At 39.8% G+C, this 14,726-nt stretch overlaps 1 protein-coding gene across 5 annotated transcripts in view; it reads right to left on the bottom strand.

Annotated features, from left to right (window-relative positions):
• The window catches only part of ATP10D (ATPase phospholipid transporting 10D (putative)), a 118,170-nt gene that overhangs the window by 80,735 nt on the left and 22,709 nt on the right, over positions 1–14,726 (bottom strand). Inside the window, exons 2-3 of one of the 5 annotated variants that reach the window (XM_082837772.1) lie at positions 7,958–8,050; positions 6,646–6,779 (exon numbers count right to left, since the gene is read on the bottom strand). The exons of 1 other annotated variant lie outside the window; for it this stretch is intronic. The gene's annotated coding sequence lies outside the window, so the exon portion shown is untranslated. The remainder of the gene's footprint in view (positions 1–6,645; positions 6,780–7,957; positions 8,051–14,726) is intronic. 3 more of the 5 variants (XM_082837771.1, XM_082837774.1, XM_082837773.1) reach the window with 3 other exon arrangements.

Here is a 14,726-nt window from a genome sequence, read left to right as displayed (position 1 = left end):
AGGACCAACATTTTAAAATGGAGACAAATTTATATAACCTACTGATAATTAGCTTCTCTTAAAAAGAAAAAAATACAGAATATTGGGCACATATTTTCACATGGTAACAAATGGTGAAGCTTTTCATCACGGCCCCTGACCCTAACCCTGCATTTTCTGGTTCACCTATTTTAATTGAGTGAATGAGCAGTCTGATCACCACTTTTTGACAAATCAAATTCCTCCTGCTCCGTAGACCCAGGTTTGAATATCGGTTGCATCACTTAATAGCTCTGTGGCCTACGTAACTGACCTCCTAGCCTCAACTTGCTAGTGAATAAAATGCGATGCTGTTGAGAGTCATGGGGCACACTGCAGATGAACAATGTTCATTCTTTTCCCCACTCTTCTCCTTGCCTGTTTCTCAGCATAAATAAGTCAAGGTTGGAAACCCCGTAAATTGAGCTGAAGTCCGAACTTTCAACACACTGCTTGTAAATTAAAGTTGTCCAAGTCTAAGTAAATGTTCTATTTATCTGTTGCTACTTGAGAAGTAAGCGGCATTCAGTAGGATACAAATAGAAATCCAAACAATCACAGAAGACAGCAAGACATAAACTGACCTTCAGACCACCTGATCTCATCCTCAACCGTTTGCTCTAAAATTCATTCTATGTTTGTGAACAAACTGTATTCCGCTTGTGCGGTGTTTTCCAAGCTCCCGGACAAGAGTGCCCTGAGGGCCCTGTTAATCACAGTCCCCTAGGCACTTCCCCTGGAGATTCTGATTCAGAGGCTATAGAATGGGGCCCAGGAATGTGGAATTTAATAAGTACCCGGGTGACTTATCAAGGAGGTTGCCAAGTATAACCTATACCCTGCAGCTGTGCAAATGCTGCCCTCTCTTCCTAGCAGGCTCATCAGTCATATACCCACTCACCACACCAGCCTCTCTTCATCCTCTAGACTGTTTTAGCTTTACCTTAGAGTAGGGGAGATGGAGAAGGATCCACACAGGAGATACAATAGGGCATTCCCTTCTCTGCTACCGTAACAGTCCTGAGCACGGCTCAGTCACTGCTCCTGCTACAGTGGGCTGCAGGTAGCTTCATTCTTCAAAGTCAGGGAACACAGCTAAGTCCTGTCCAGACTCCACAGAGTCTAATGCTTGGCCAAAGTGAGGATGATCAACAAATGACCATCGATCACTGAATTTTATAGAAAAGTAATAGTATGGGAAATGGAAACAAAAACACCGTTTCCTCTTTCACGGCTCAGCCTGGCTTTCCTTCCGCAAAAGGAAAAGACGAAAGTTTGAGGCAACAGAAGCCGTCAATTTCAGCTTGTGACTGCATCATTCTACCTTTATTAATAGAAGGAATCTGCTCCTCCAGGCCTGAAAGACTTTTTTCAGGAAATCATTCTTTCCTTCTAGATTTGTAAGACCAATAAGCGTATATTAGTGATTAAGAGCATAGACTCAGGAGCCAGACACGGACATAAATTCCTGGGACCTACACTTGCCACCTAACCTTGATCAAAGGACTGTTGTGAGGATTAAGTGAGTTAATACATGTAAAGCCCTTAGAGCAGGGTGTGAACCAGAGTAAGTGCTAAGTAAACATTAACAACTGTGGTAATAATCTGAGAAATGTTCTCCCAACTACAGTATTTATTCAGAAGTATTAACTGAGAATTGGTATGCATAGTATTGATAGTAACGACTATACCCAGTTACTCAGTTATGTTTAATTGCTTCAAGGGTATGTAACTCACACTCAACCACATGGTCACACGCAGCTTTAGCAACTTTGCTCTTCATTGAACTGGAGAATCTGCCAGGCGACCAACTAGCTGAGCAGAGCAATACTCTCTCAACTGTTCCCAGGGGTAAACACCTTGTGGACAAAAGCTCCAATGAGCAACTTATTGTGAAGCATTTTCAGGATCTTTCAAGAACATCGCTCGTAATTCTAAGATTTAACCCACTCCGGGAAGAGCTGACTTGTCATGGTTTTCTGCTAATAAACCAGATGGTTTCATGGACCTGATACTCTGCCACTGATTGGAACCCTGCCTTGAGAATTAACACAAGACACATATTTTTAAAATATACCAAGAGGTGCTTAAAGGTCAATTATCACTTGGAACAAGAAAGAATGGTTTAGACCTGGATATACTACTCCTGAATGAGCTTCTGTCCTTAAAGGGAGGAAGAAGACTATTTCATTCAAAAAAACAAAAAAAGAAAACCTATAGTTTACACAGGTTTTATTAGTCTCCATTCCTAACTTCGTTTTTAGTTTGACAGCAAACTACTACTATGTGAAAATTTGGATTACAACAAACTTGCTGCTGGTTAGTGATGGAAAAATACCATTAACGATTAACTACATGAAAAGGACTGCATGTTCCTAGGCTCAGCATGGCTACTTGAAGCCTAATATTATCCAGAAATGCAGTGTCCAAAGCCACCTGACTCTGGACACCTTGCTTTAAGTGACATTAACATTTTATCTGGAATTTAGAAGTTAATTAATATGACCACAGATCCTAAAGATCAAGATTCTTAATACATGTTAACACTAGGAGACAGGGATTGGATATGAGATTAACACAAACCAAAAGCTATGTACACCCAACTTGCAATACTATTTCATAGCAAGGCAACTATGCGGTAGAAAAAAACCATTTTATTGTAATAATCATTTATTACCATCATATAAATATCTGTACTAAAAATACGTAAGTATAAACTTCTTTATAATTGCCACTTATGAATATTGTTGGGAAAGCTCAATAAAATTTAGCAAATGAAATAAAACTCAAAAGAATGGCTGCTGGTGGTCTGGAAGGGTTGACAGCATCCTCAACTGACAGCCAGCAAGAAAGAAGAGACCTAGGTCCTACAACCACAAGGAATTGAATTCTGCCAGCTACCTGGATGAAGTTGGAAGAGGATTCTTCCCCAGAGTTTTCAGAGGAGAACTCAGTCTGGATGACATCTTAATCTCAGCCTTTGAGAACCTGAGCAAAAAACCTAATCTCACTGTACCTGGACTTCTGACCTACAGAATTATACACTATACACTAAACTGGAGTTGTTTTAAGCCACTAAATTTCTAATTATTTATAGAAAATTAACACAGAGGGTCCAAAAGTAGGTCCTTGTATGAATAGGAAGGTAATATATGGCATAAGTGGAATTTCAACTCTGGGTAAATGGTAATTTGTTTAATAACTCTGGAATAAATGGTCATCCATCTTGAAAACAAGAAAGCTAAATTCCTACTTTATACATTAAAAGTAGAGCTTTTATTAAAATATTTTAATGACTTTTTTAAATTTAATAACTTAAAAACAAATCTCTAGATAGATGAGAAGCTTTTAAGTTTTTAAAATTTACAGTAAATTTACCAGAAGATGTTTTAGAATAATATTTTATTACTGTTAGCTGGGAAAACCTTTCCTAAGCAACAGAGGTTAGTAAAGACAAATAATTTAACCATTCATTTATCTGTCATCTATCATATATAGTAAAAGTCAAAACTAAAATCAAGAGACAAGTGCAGCTCATAATGACTGGCAAACTCTTAATATTCCTAGTATCCAAATTAGTTATACAAATTTATATGAAAAACCCAATAAAATTGGGCAAGGAATTTGAATAAGCAATTCTCAGAAGAGGAAATCCAAAGGGCCAATAAATATGAAGAGACAGCCTAGTAGTCACCAGAGGGTTGCAAATTGAAGCTATCTTGGAGATACTGCTTTTATCCATACAATCAATAAATATTAAAACGATTAATTATAGCCAGTGCTGGTGAGGATAGGGAGACTCAAACCCCCTGGCAATGGGAGTGTAGATTGCTGCAATCTTCCTCCTATCACCCCACACCCCAAAATTGACAGTATCTCTCAAAATTTTAAATACATATAACAATTGACAAAGCAATTCCACTTTGGGGAGTCTTACCTATAAGTATATGTACAAGAATGTATGTTGTTGGGCTTCCCTGGCGGCGCAGTGGTTGAGAGTCCACCTGCCGATGCAGGGGACACACGTTCGTGCCCCAGTCCGGGAAGATCCCACATGCCGCGGAGCAGCTAGGCCCATGAGCCATGGCCGCTGAGCCTGCGTGTCCGGAGCCTGTGCTCCGCAGCGGGAGAGGCCACAACGGTGAGAGGCCCGCGTACCACAAAAAAAAAAAAAAAAGAGTGTATGTTGTAGTTGGGGTTTTTGGCAGCAACAATAACCTGGAAATATCATGAAAGTCAACTGGAGAACAACTGACTAAATCATAACATATCCACATTATAGGATATTATGCATATATTAAAAATAACCTTTCTCTAACCATTGACCTGGACTGATGACTATTATGTATTGAAGCAAAAAGGAAAAAAAAAAAGAAAATGACAGAGAAATGTAAATGTAACAATCCAAAATTTGTAAAAACAAATGAGGAACAAACCAAAATGACCGACCTGGGTTCAAAGAATGGTGAGAAGGAGAACTTGGACACAGTTTAAATTTCACTTTGGTTTACTACCTAATCAGTAAACAGGACTTGCAAAGATCTGGGATACACACGAGTGGGTGTAGCTCCCATCACCTGCCTAGTTCCTCAGGAAGCTATGACTATTTAGTAGGTTTGTCCACTGTGGGAAATGAGGCGCCCGCCGGGTCGCAAGACCCTGGAACACAAGCCCACTGCCTTTTCAAATTCTTAGGCTGTAAGAGGGTCACATTAGCACAGAAGGGTCTACTGATTAGCAACCAAGGACTATCTTCCTTCACCACAGATTCATAGGTCTAGGTTCCATTTCTTACTGCATTGTTGAATCTCCAGTTGGCCTGGCCTTGGCTTACTTCACTTGATAACACAAACTGCCTGGATGTGTGTATGTTTATATACATTTGCAAGGACATGAATAAAAGTATAGAATAATTCACATGAGGCTGTAAAAATTGGTTATCTCAAGGAGGCAATAAAAAGGGAATAAATAGAAAGAGATTGTTAACTTTTCTTTCTTTTCTTTGTTACATTGAAAATGTATTGATTTATAATGTTTTAAAATTAAAGTGTTTGAAGGAAGAAGTTGTAACTAATTGCTATGAAACAGTCTAATGCCGCCGTTAGCATTAGGTCTGCCTGCTGCTACATGATCCAATATTTCTTTCACTCGGAGAAGTTGATAAAAACAAAGTTCTGAAATCTACAAGCTATCAATTTTAATCATAAAATCAATTAAGTTCAAAAGTAAATATAAACCAAGAATTGCTTAGAGAATAAATGCTAACACCTCTATAATGATTATTACTGATTATGAAATACATTTCACATATTTAAATCAAATTTCACAGCTTGGTGTAGAGTTTCATTTCCATTTTTCAGAGGAAGAAACAAAAGGTCAGGGAAGGTTTTAGAACTCAAGGCACACAATTTTTTACTCCAAAAGCATGCCTTTCCAACTATACAGTCCTATTTATATATAAAATTTAAAATAATGAAATATAATCATTTTAAGCTAAATTATTTCTAACTAGGATCTTCATTATTTTTTCTAGATGATATTAAAAACAAGTCATTCAATAAGAGTGTACCTAAAATAACATACCATACTATGTTCCTTCTTGTACACCAATGTACTTGAAAGCAGACAGTTCTCAAAAACCCTGTTTCCCTTAATGAATGTTTAATGAAGCTTGTAGCACGGCAGATTACCAAAGGTAAATACAGGATAATGAATTCCCATGGGCCCAGCTAGTACTTTAAAATTTCCGAGGTCATCACCAGCCAACAAACAACTTGGAATATATACATGATCTCACTCATCTTACAAAGAAAAACATTCTTGTGCATAGTCATTTCAAGATGCTCTGCTTGTGGCTACCAAACTCCAGCATGCATCAGAATAGCCTAGGCCACACCCTTGTGTCTCTGATTCAGCAGGTCTGGGCTGGGGCTCAAGAATCAACATGTTTAACAAGTTTCCAGGTAGCGCCAGTGTGCTGGTCCTGGGACCCACTTGCTTTATGTTAAATAACCTTATTTCAAAATGTAAAGTTGTAATTAAGAGTGACCAGTTTATTAGATATCACTCCTAGTGTGGGGAAGCCCATCACCTTTCAGAGTGTAGACCAAGGTTATGTACCAATGACTTGACAGCTGATACAAGCAGACCCTCTCGTCTGAGGTTAGAATTAACTAAAATAATGAAGGTCTAGTTTACATAAAAAATCCCCAGAGGTTGGTGACAGGCCTTCAGGATTGATTCTTTCTGCAGATTTAATACAGTTACAATCTGTTTCAACCAACATTTCCAAAAACTTGGCAAGGTAGGACAATGGGTCCAGGTCTTGACAGATTATCCTCTCAACCAAGATGAGAAAACACTAACACAATATCAAAGTTCTCATATGCTCCAAACCTCGGAAGAAAGAGAAGTTACCTATCAGGATCAATAAAAAGTAGAGAAATTTTATAGCTATAGGTCTCTGAGAATAAGACAGGAACTGTTTTGCAGTAGACTCAAGATATGAGAGTCTCCTTGACCTGTATGTCACAGGTAACCCTCCCTCTGAGCCCTGACAAAACTTGGGCTGGTTCCAAACTGAGTCATCTCTGACTTGTCCAACTCTCTCTATAAGTGGCTTATTACCTCAAGGAGACCAATTCCTTATCTGACGGGTAATAATGACGGCAGCAAGATCATCTGATGTCTTTGTTGGTTTCTCTGTTGCATCATGTGTCAGGGTAACATGTTGGCTCCGTTAGTAATGACTGTCCTGCCATCTACAAAAGGAGAAAGTGTTTTTCTTCACCCCATGTAATCTTTGAAAACGAAGATAAATATGAACCATTGTAGTTGTATCTAATACAGGCTTTGGTGATTACAAGAGTCAATTTATTTAGTGGAAAAAGTGTGGCCCTTGAATAACAAAGTTATATAATCCTCAGGGTTATTCATTAGGTGGAAGGAATCAGATTTGCCAAATAAAGTCATCTTGGAGTTTTGCATGCTATTTAATATTTCCTGTTAATTGAACTTCTCGAACTAACTCTCCAGTAGAAGTACATACTCTATATTTTAGAAATAAACAAAAGGCCAGCCTAGGGTAATACATCACCAAAAACATTGAACTAAAGTAATTACTTTTTTTTTTTTTTTGCGGTACGCGGGCCTCTCACTGTCGTGGTCTCTCCCATTGCGGAGCACAGGCTCCGGACACGCAGGCTCAGCGGCCATGGCTCACGGGCCCAGCCGCTCCGCGGCATGTGGAATCTTCCCAGACCGGGGCACGAACCCGTGTCCCCTGCATCGGCAGGCGGACTCTCAACCACTGCGCCACCAGGGAAGCCCTAAAGTAATTACTTTTGATAATTGGTTATTATTATCATGAAAGGAAGTGCTATACAGGTATATAAAAAGCTAAGTCATAGTATCTTTCACTTTGACCACTAAGAAATCTTTGTGACAGTTTTGTCATGTTTAGGATGCTAAAGAGGAAAAAGTCAACTCTACTCAAGCACATAACCCTTTTAGAATAGAGTGCTTAAACCAAGCTCACTCAGTCCCAATTCATTCAACAACCAGGACCTGAAAAATAGACACTATGGCTGACAGTGGCGAGACAGAAACAAAAGATACTGTTCTACATCAGAGAAGCATCCTCTAACTCAGACTGAGGGAAAGAACCCTCTACAGCAAGGAGTGACAGGCTTCTATCAAATTAAAAATTTCAAATACAACATGTTTATTTTGAAAGAAGGCAGAAGTATAAAATATAACTGGGACATATAGATGCATTGTTTTATTCTGGAAAAAGTTGCCCATTCTTAGTGTTCCCAAACTTGAATATAAAGAGTTTCTTCAGTTCTCTCCTGTGAGAATAAAGTCTACACACACACACACACACACACACACACACACACACACACAAAATCTCCCAACTAGACACTGAAAGATTTACCTCACTTCTTCAATATACCTCAGCTTTCTTGAAGGGACCACACATCTAAATGAATTACCTTTCACTGCTGCGTTGGCTCCAAATTGAATTAAGCTAGCAAAAAGACAGAGAAAATGCTGCAATTATATGTGTGTATCTCTGTTATTGGGAACTAAAAAAAATCTCACCCGTACTCATAACGAGGTCCCACTCTGCCTTAGTCTATTTTTTTAATTTAATTTTATTTATTTTTTTTATACAGCAGGTTCTTATTGTCTTAGTCTATTCTTAATGCTGAAAAAAAATCAAACATATATTAAAATGTTAATGATACTAATCATTAATACTATGTTTTGATATTGGTAATCCTAGATGCTCCTAAAATAATGTTATTGAAATGACAGAAAAGCATGTTTTTGAGATTCAGTTATTCAACTCTAATAAAAGATTATTAACTCAATAAACCTAAGATCATAACAACATCTACCATTTATACATGCCAAGTTCTGTGCTCAGGACAAATATACATTAACTTTAATTCTTACAACAAAGTACATATTATTATCCCTACTTACATATGAGGAAATTGAGGCTCAGAGTGAGAAATTCACCCAAGTGACACAGCTTGGTAAGTGATTACCCAAGTCTAATCCAAATATCTCGGATGGAGTGAGAGCCTTTGCAGTCATTAGAAGGCTCTGATACCAGGCAGAAACACTTGAGCAATAGGTTGGCAGAAGGCATAGAGCATCTGGCAACCCACCAAAGAATGTGAGGGTTGGGTTGGGAGAAAGGATAGGAATAATATAAGGAAAAAAGAACTTAAGTCATTTAGAAGAAAAGAATACTAAGCTTACTTCATTTGAAAAACAGGGACTTCCCTGGTGGCGCAGTGGCTAAGAATTTGCCTTCTAATGCAGGGGACATAGGTTCGATCCCTTGTCAGGGAACTAGATCCCACATACATGCCACAACTAAGAGTTCACATGCCACAACTAAGGAGTCCACCGGCTGCAACTAAGAGTTCACATGCCACAACTAAGGAGTCCGCCGGCTGCAACTAAGGAGCAGGTGGGCTGCAACTAAGGAGGAGGTGGGCTGCAACTAAGGAGCCTGTAAGCCATAACTAAGGAGCCTGTGAGCCACAACTAAGGAGCCTGCTTGCCACAGCTAAGACCCGGTGCAACCAATACATAAATAAATTTTTTTTAAAAATGTGTACACTTTAAAAAGAAAACTAAAGCTAACAAACTCAAATATTTGTGTTTAAGTTTAAAAATTAATTAGATGTATTTAATAGAACGTTCTTCCATATATTTGAAATATGATTCATTACATGAAAATAACATTTATTTAAAATAAATGATTCATTTTTAACCTGATTTCAAAATTCTCTGACCCCACAGGGACCTCTAAGCAACTGACCACCCACCCTCTTCTCACTGCCTTTTATTCTTGCATGGCTGCACTTCCTTGCTTACACAGTCTGAATTTTGTGGTCAACAGTGCTATCACTTCCTTGTACATTCTCTCAACCTCTTAGCTCCTCTTTCACTTCTTTCTTGGCAAAACCCTTACCCTAGCTATATTCAAATTGGTTAGCTCCAAATCTCTACACACTCTGTTCCAATATCTGCAAGTTGAAAGTGTCTGAGAGAAATACACAAGGTCCCTGATTAGTGTCAATTTTTGATGTTATGTTTTGCCCTCATAATGGCAGCAACATTCTCAGAAAAATGCTAAGGAACTGGAAATAAGTAAGAACATGTGCAAAGATATGGTGACAAAGAAGTTTCCAGCATGTTTAGTGTCACTTTAAATTCTTGACCACGAACCACAAGTTGGCCAGACATGCTGACTGCAATCATACCGCGTTTCTAGTCTTCACTTTCCCACTTTCATAGCCAACTGTTTTAGACTTTCTCCTCTCTCCTCTAATTTTCCATAGCTCTCTCAACTTTCCTCCTGCTGATGACATGTCTCTATTTTACTGAGAAAACTAAAGCCATCAGAAGAGAATTTCTACAGATTCCCCCCCACATAAACACCTTCCAGCACAGAGCTCTTTCCTAAAAATTCCAGATGTGTACCTTTGACAGCCAACTAGGCAGCTCATCTCCATTCGGCTTCATCTCCAAATGGTAACATGTGCAAAACGGAGCTCCTGATACTCCCCCACCAAAACCTGCTTCCTCCACAGATCAGCCCTGTCAGTTGCTGCAGCTCCATCCTTCTAGATCCTCAGCCCAAAGACCTTTGAGCCATCCTGGATCCTGTTCCTCACAACCCACATACAGTCAGTCACCAAATTCGGTTGGCTCTCCCTTTAAAATATATCTGGGGCTTCCCTGGTGGCGCAGTGGTTGAGAGTCTGCCTGCCGATGCAGGGGACACAGGTTCGTGCCCCGGTCCGGGAAGATCCCACATGCCGCGGAGCGGCTGGGCCCGTGAGCCATGGCCGCTGAGCCTGCGCGTCCGGAGCCTGTGCTCCACAAGGGGAGAGGCCACGGCAGTGAGAGGCCCGCGTACCGTGAAAACAAACAAAAAATATATATATATATATATATATATATCTGGATCCTCACCACTTGGCATCACCTCCACCACTATCACCCTAGTCTGACTCTACTACCTGTCCTATTAACACTTCATTTAGAACCCGACAATTTAAAACTTTTTCCACAATTTAAAACTCTCTAAAGGCTCCCATGTGAATTATAATAACAGCCGCCAATGCCACACATACCTGACTCCACGTGTCCTCTCCAACCAATTCCTCCTCTCCTCCTTTATTCCACCCCCTACACAGCCTTGTCTCAGCAATCCCTATTCTCCTTACCTTTCTTATTTTTCATAGAATTTTAAGTCACTTTCTAACAATCCGTAACTAATTTTGCATTTTAGCTCTTGTTGTCTCCCCCCTCCATCAGAGTGGGAGCTTCTATCTCCTTTGTCCACTGATGTAACCTAGGCTTAGAACAGTATCAGACACAGAGTAGACTTCCAATACATATTCGTGGAATGGACGTATGAATAAATGAATAAAATAATACCTCTCTTATATGCAGTAATGACCAGAATACCCTAACAACCACCAACTCTAGAAGTGATATAAGCTTAGTTATCTCATATCTTAGTTATTTCATATTACAGCTTTTATTATACATGCTAAACTATAGTTTATATTAAGATCTACAGCATGTAACCCTAAAATGGCTGCTAACAAGACTGCAACAAAAGACATAAAAAAGGAAATAAAACAAGTAGAATCTATTTTTTAAAATAGATGATGTATTTGAATTTCACTGTTCTAAGAAGTTCTTCTGAATAACCTATTTTTTCAGAAGGTTTAAGGTTTATCCCTTAAGTATCAAAACAATTTCATCATGATAGAAATCATTATAAATGTGTTCTCAATTTTCCTACATTTTAAATACACTTTAAATAAATTTTCTTCTACACTTTAAATAAATTTTCTTCTGAGAATTCAGCACCAATGCTCAAAGCACCAATTATTGCAAAGTACTATATAAAGTGATGCCTTCAGGGTCTTCAGAGGCATATCCATAGGTCTTCATCCAGCAGTTGAAGACCCCCATGTTTTGAATGCTCCCATCTGATTTCATAGGTTGGTATCTCCCTTGGTTGCCCAAATTATCTGCCTTTATCAAGATTGAACTTATACTTCCAACTATCTTAGAACAAACAAATAAATTGAATTAACAACCTCAGTGGTCTTCAGGGAGCAGAATGTAGAAACTTAGAAGGCTTATTTAGTGAAACCTACTCTCACTGTTCAGAGATCGCTTCTCCTTATGTTTGTTTAATAAATAGGTACCGAAAAGCTACCACACGTCAGCCAAGTACTGTTCCAGGCACTGCACACAAAACGATGAAATGTTCTGTGTAAACTCCATAGTTCTTGTCCTCAAAGAGCACACAGTCCAGGAGAGGGATCAGGCATGAAGTTCATGAGATTCCCTCATTACCTGAAATACTTCAGAGATTAATCCCCATGAGACAAATTGTGACATGTTTATGGCCAGGTTTCACAGCAGCAAACACTAAGAGCATTAAACCATTAACCAATAGGTAAGTTCTGAAATGGAGCTAGACCAGATAAGTGCTCATTTTGAAAACTAGAGCCAAAGTATCTTTTTAAACTGGCAGAACACAAATTTCCTAGTGTGCTATCTCATACTCATTTATATGAAAGAGGGCCACCTTTAGCTCTATGTGATAAGCTCTGTGTGTGTGTGTGTGTGTGTGTGTGTGTGTGTAAAACATGATAAACACACTGTTTTGTAATCTAAAGATATGCTTTACAAAATTATTCAAAAGAAAGGGGAATGAGCTGTGATTATCTGTTTCATATCTGCTCTATACGCCATCTGGTTCACTGCTTTAACCAGTAACTGGACAATGCTCAGCACATGGCAAGGACTCAATGAATATTTTGAAATAAATTAACTAGTGTCCAGTCAGGTTCATGGTGGTATACTATGCATCCAGGGAATGAGTATTCTTCAAATAAGAAAAGTCTCAAGAGGATAAAGGTCAAGCGATCAAAAAAGTGTGCAAAACGTATTGTTGAATGATGGAGTGGGGTTCTTTGCTGGGATTCTACTTGATTAATTCCATCCTGATCTTTGAAATCCAAGGTGACCTAAAGCCACTGACCTTTACCAGAGATGACAATTACATTTGTCCTCAGACTGTTGATGACTTAAGTTGTGTTAAATCAGTGATGCTGGACTGGCTGCAATTCCTGCCTACCTTCAGGGACATTTGATAGTACCTAGACACATTTTTGGTTGTCACAACTGAGGGGGCGAGGGCTAATGGAGAGAGGCCATGGATGCTATTATAACGCACAGGACAGCCCCCCAAAGCAAAGAATACTTTGGCCCCAAATGCCAATAATGCCACTGTTGAAAATGCTGGTCTACAGCAAGCCACCACATTGGTTCAAGGGAGAGGTAACTAGCAGAGTGCAAAGAGGACTTTTTCAGTCAGTCATAAGCTCAAATACTGATTCTAACCGTTCAGCCCCAGTGAGACTTTGTATAACCCTCAGTTTCCCCATCAGGAAAATAAGACCTTCTCTTTAGGTTTGTTGTAAGGAGTTAATATATGAAAGGTAAATGACACGTAATAGACCAATATTATGAGTGCACTTACTAACTGCTTGATGCCAACATCTCAGCCAGGTAGGAAAAGTATTTTAAAGATAAGGTTAGTCAGCCCTGAACCAAGATGGTGGAGTAGAAGGATGTACTCTCACTCCCTCTTGTGAGAACACCAGAATCACAACTAGCTGCTGGACAATCATCGACAGGAAGACACTGGAACTCACTAAAAGATACCCCACATCCAAAGCCAAAGGAGAAGCCACATTGAGACAGTAGGAGGGGCGCAATCACAGTAAAATCAGTTCCCATAACTGCTGGATGGGTGACTCACAGACTGGAGAACACTTATACCATAGAAGTCCACACTGGAGTGAAGGTTCTGAACCCCACGTCAGGCTTCCCAACCTGGGGGTCCAGCAACAAGAGGTGGAATTCCTAGAGAATCAGACTTTGAAGGCTAGTGGGATTTGACTGCAGGACTTTGACAGGGCTGGGGGAAACAGAGACTCCACTCGTGGAGGGCACACACAAAGTAGTGTGCGTATCAGGACCCAGGGGAAGGAGCAGTGAACCCAGGGGAGACCGAACCAGACCTACCTGCTAGTGTTGGAGGGTCTCCTGCAGAGGCGGGGGTGGCTGTGGCTCACCGTGGGGACAAGGACACTGGCAACAGAAGTTCTGGGAAGTACTCCTTGGCGTGAGCTCTCCCAGAGTCTGTCATTAGCCCCACCAAAGAGCCCAGGTAGTCTCTAGTGCTGCGTTGCCTCAGGCCAAACAACCAACAGGGAGGGAACGCAGCCCCATCAGTCAGCAGTCAACTGGATTAAAGTTTTACTGAACTCTGCCCACCAGAGCAACACCCAGCTCTACCCACCACCAGTCCCTCCCATCAAGCCTCTTAGATAGCCTCATCCACCAGAGGGCAGACAGCAGAAGCAAGAAGAACTACAATCCTGAAGGCTGTGGAACAAAAACCACATTCACAAAAAGATAGACCAGAAGAAAAGGCTGAGGGCTACGTACCAGATGAAGGAACAAGATAAAACCTCAGAAAAACAACTAAATGAAGTGGAGATAGGCAACCTTCCAGAAAAAGAATTCAGAATAATGACAGTGAAGATGATTCAGGACCTCGGAAAAAGAACGGAGGCAAAGACTGAGAAGATGCAAGATATATTTAACAAAGACTTAGAATTAAAGAACAAACAAACAGAGGTGAACAATACAATAACTGAAATGAAAACTACACTAGAAGGAATCAGTAGCAGAATAACTGAGGCAGAAGAATGGATTAGTGACCTGGAAGACAGAATGGTGGAATTCACTGCTGCAGAACAGAATAAAGAAAAAAGGATGAAAAGAAATGAAGACAGCTTAAGAGACCTCTGGGATAATGTTAAACGCAACAACATTTGCATTATAGGGGTCCCAGAAGGAGAAGAGAGAGAGAAACGACCAGAGAAAATATTTGAAGAGATTATAGTCGAAAACTTCCCTAACATGGGAAAGGAAATAGTCACCTAAGTCCAGGAAGAACAGACAGTCCCATACAGGATAAACCCAAGGAGAAACATGCCCAGACACATAGTAATCAAATTAGCAAAAATTAAAGACAAAGAAAAATTATTGTAGCAAGGGAAAAACGACAAATAACATAC

Source organism: Leucopleurus acutus (genome assembly GCF_964270905.1).
Source record: "Leucopleurus acutus genome assembly, chromosome: 4".
NCBI classification, from domain to species: Eukaryota; Metazoa; Chordata; class Mammalia; order Artiodactyla; family Delphinidae; genus Leucopleurus; species Leucopleurus acutus.
The sequence above is the reverse complement of the archived record's forward strand: the minus strand, read 5'-3'. Positions and strand labels throughout refer to the sequence as shown.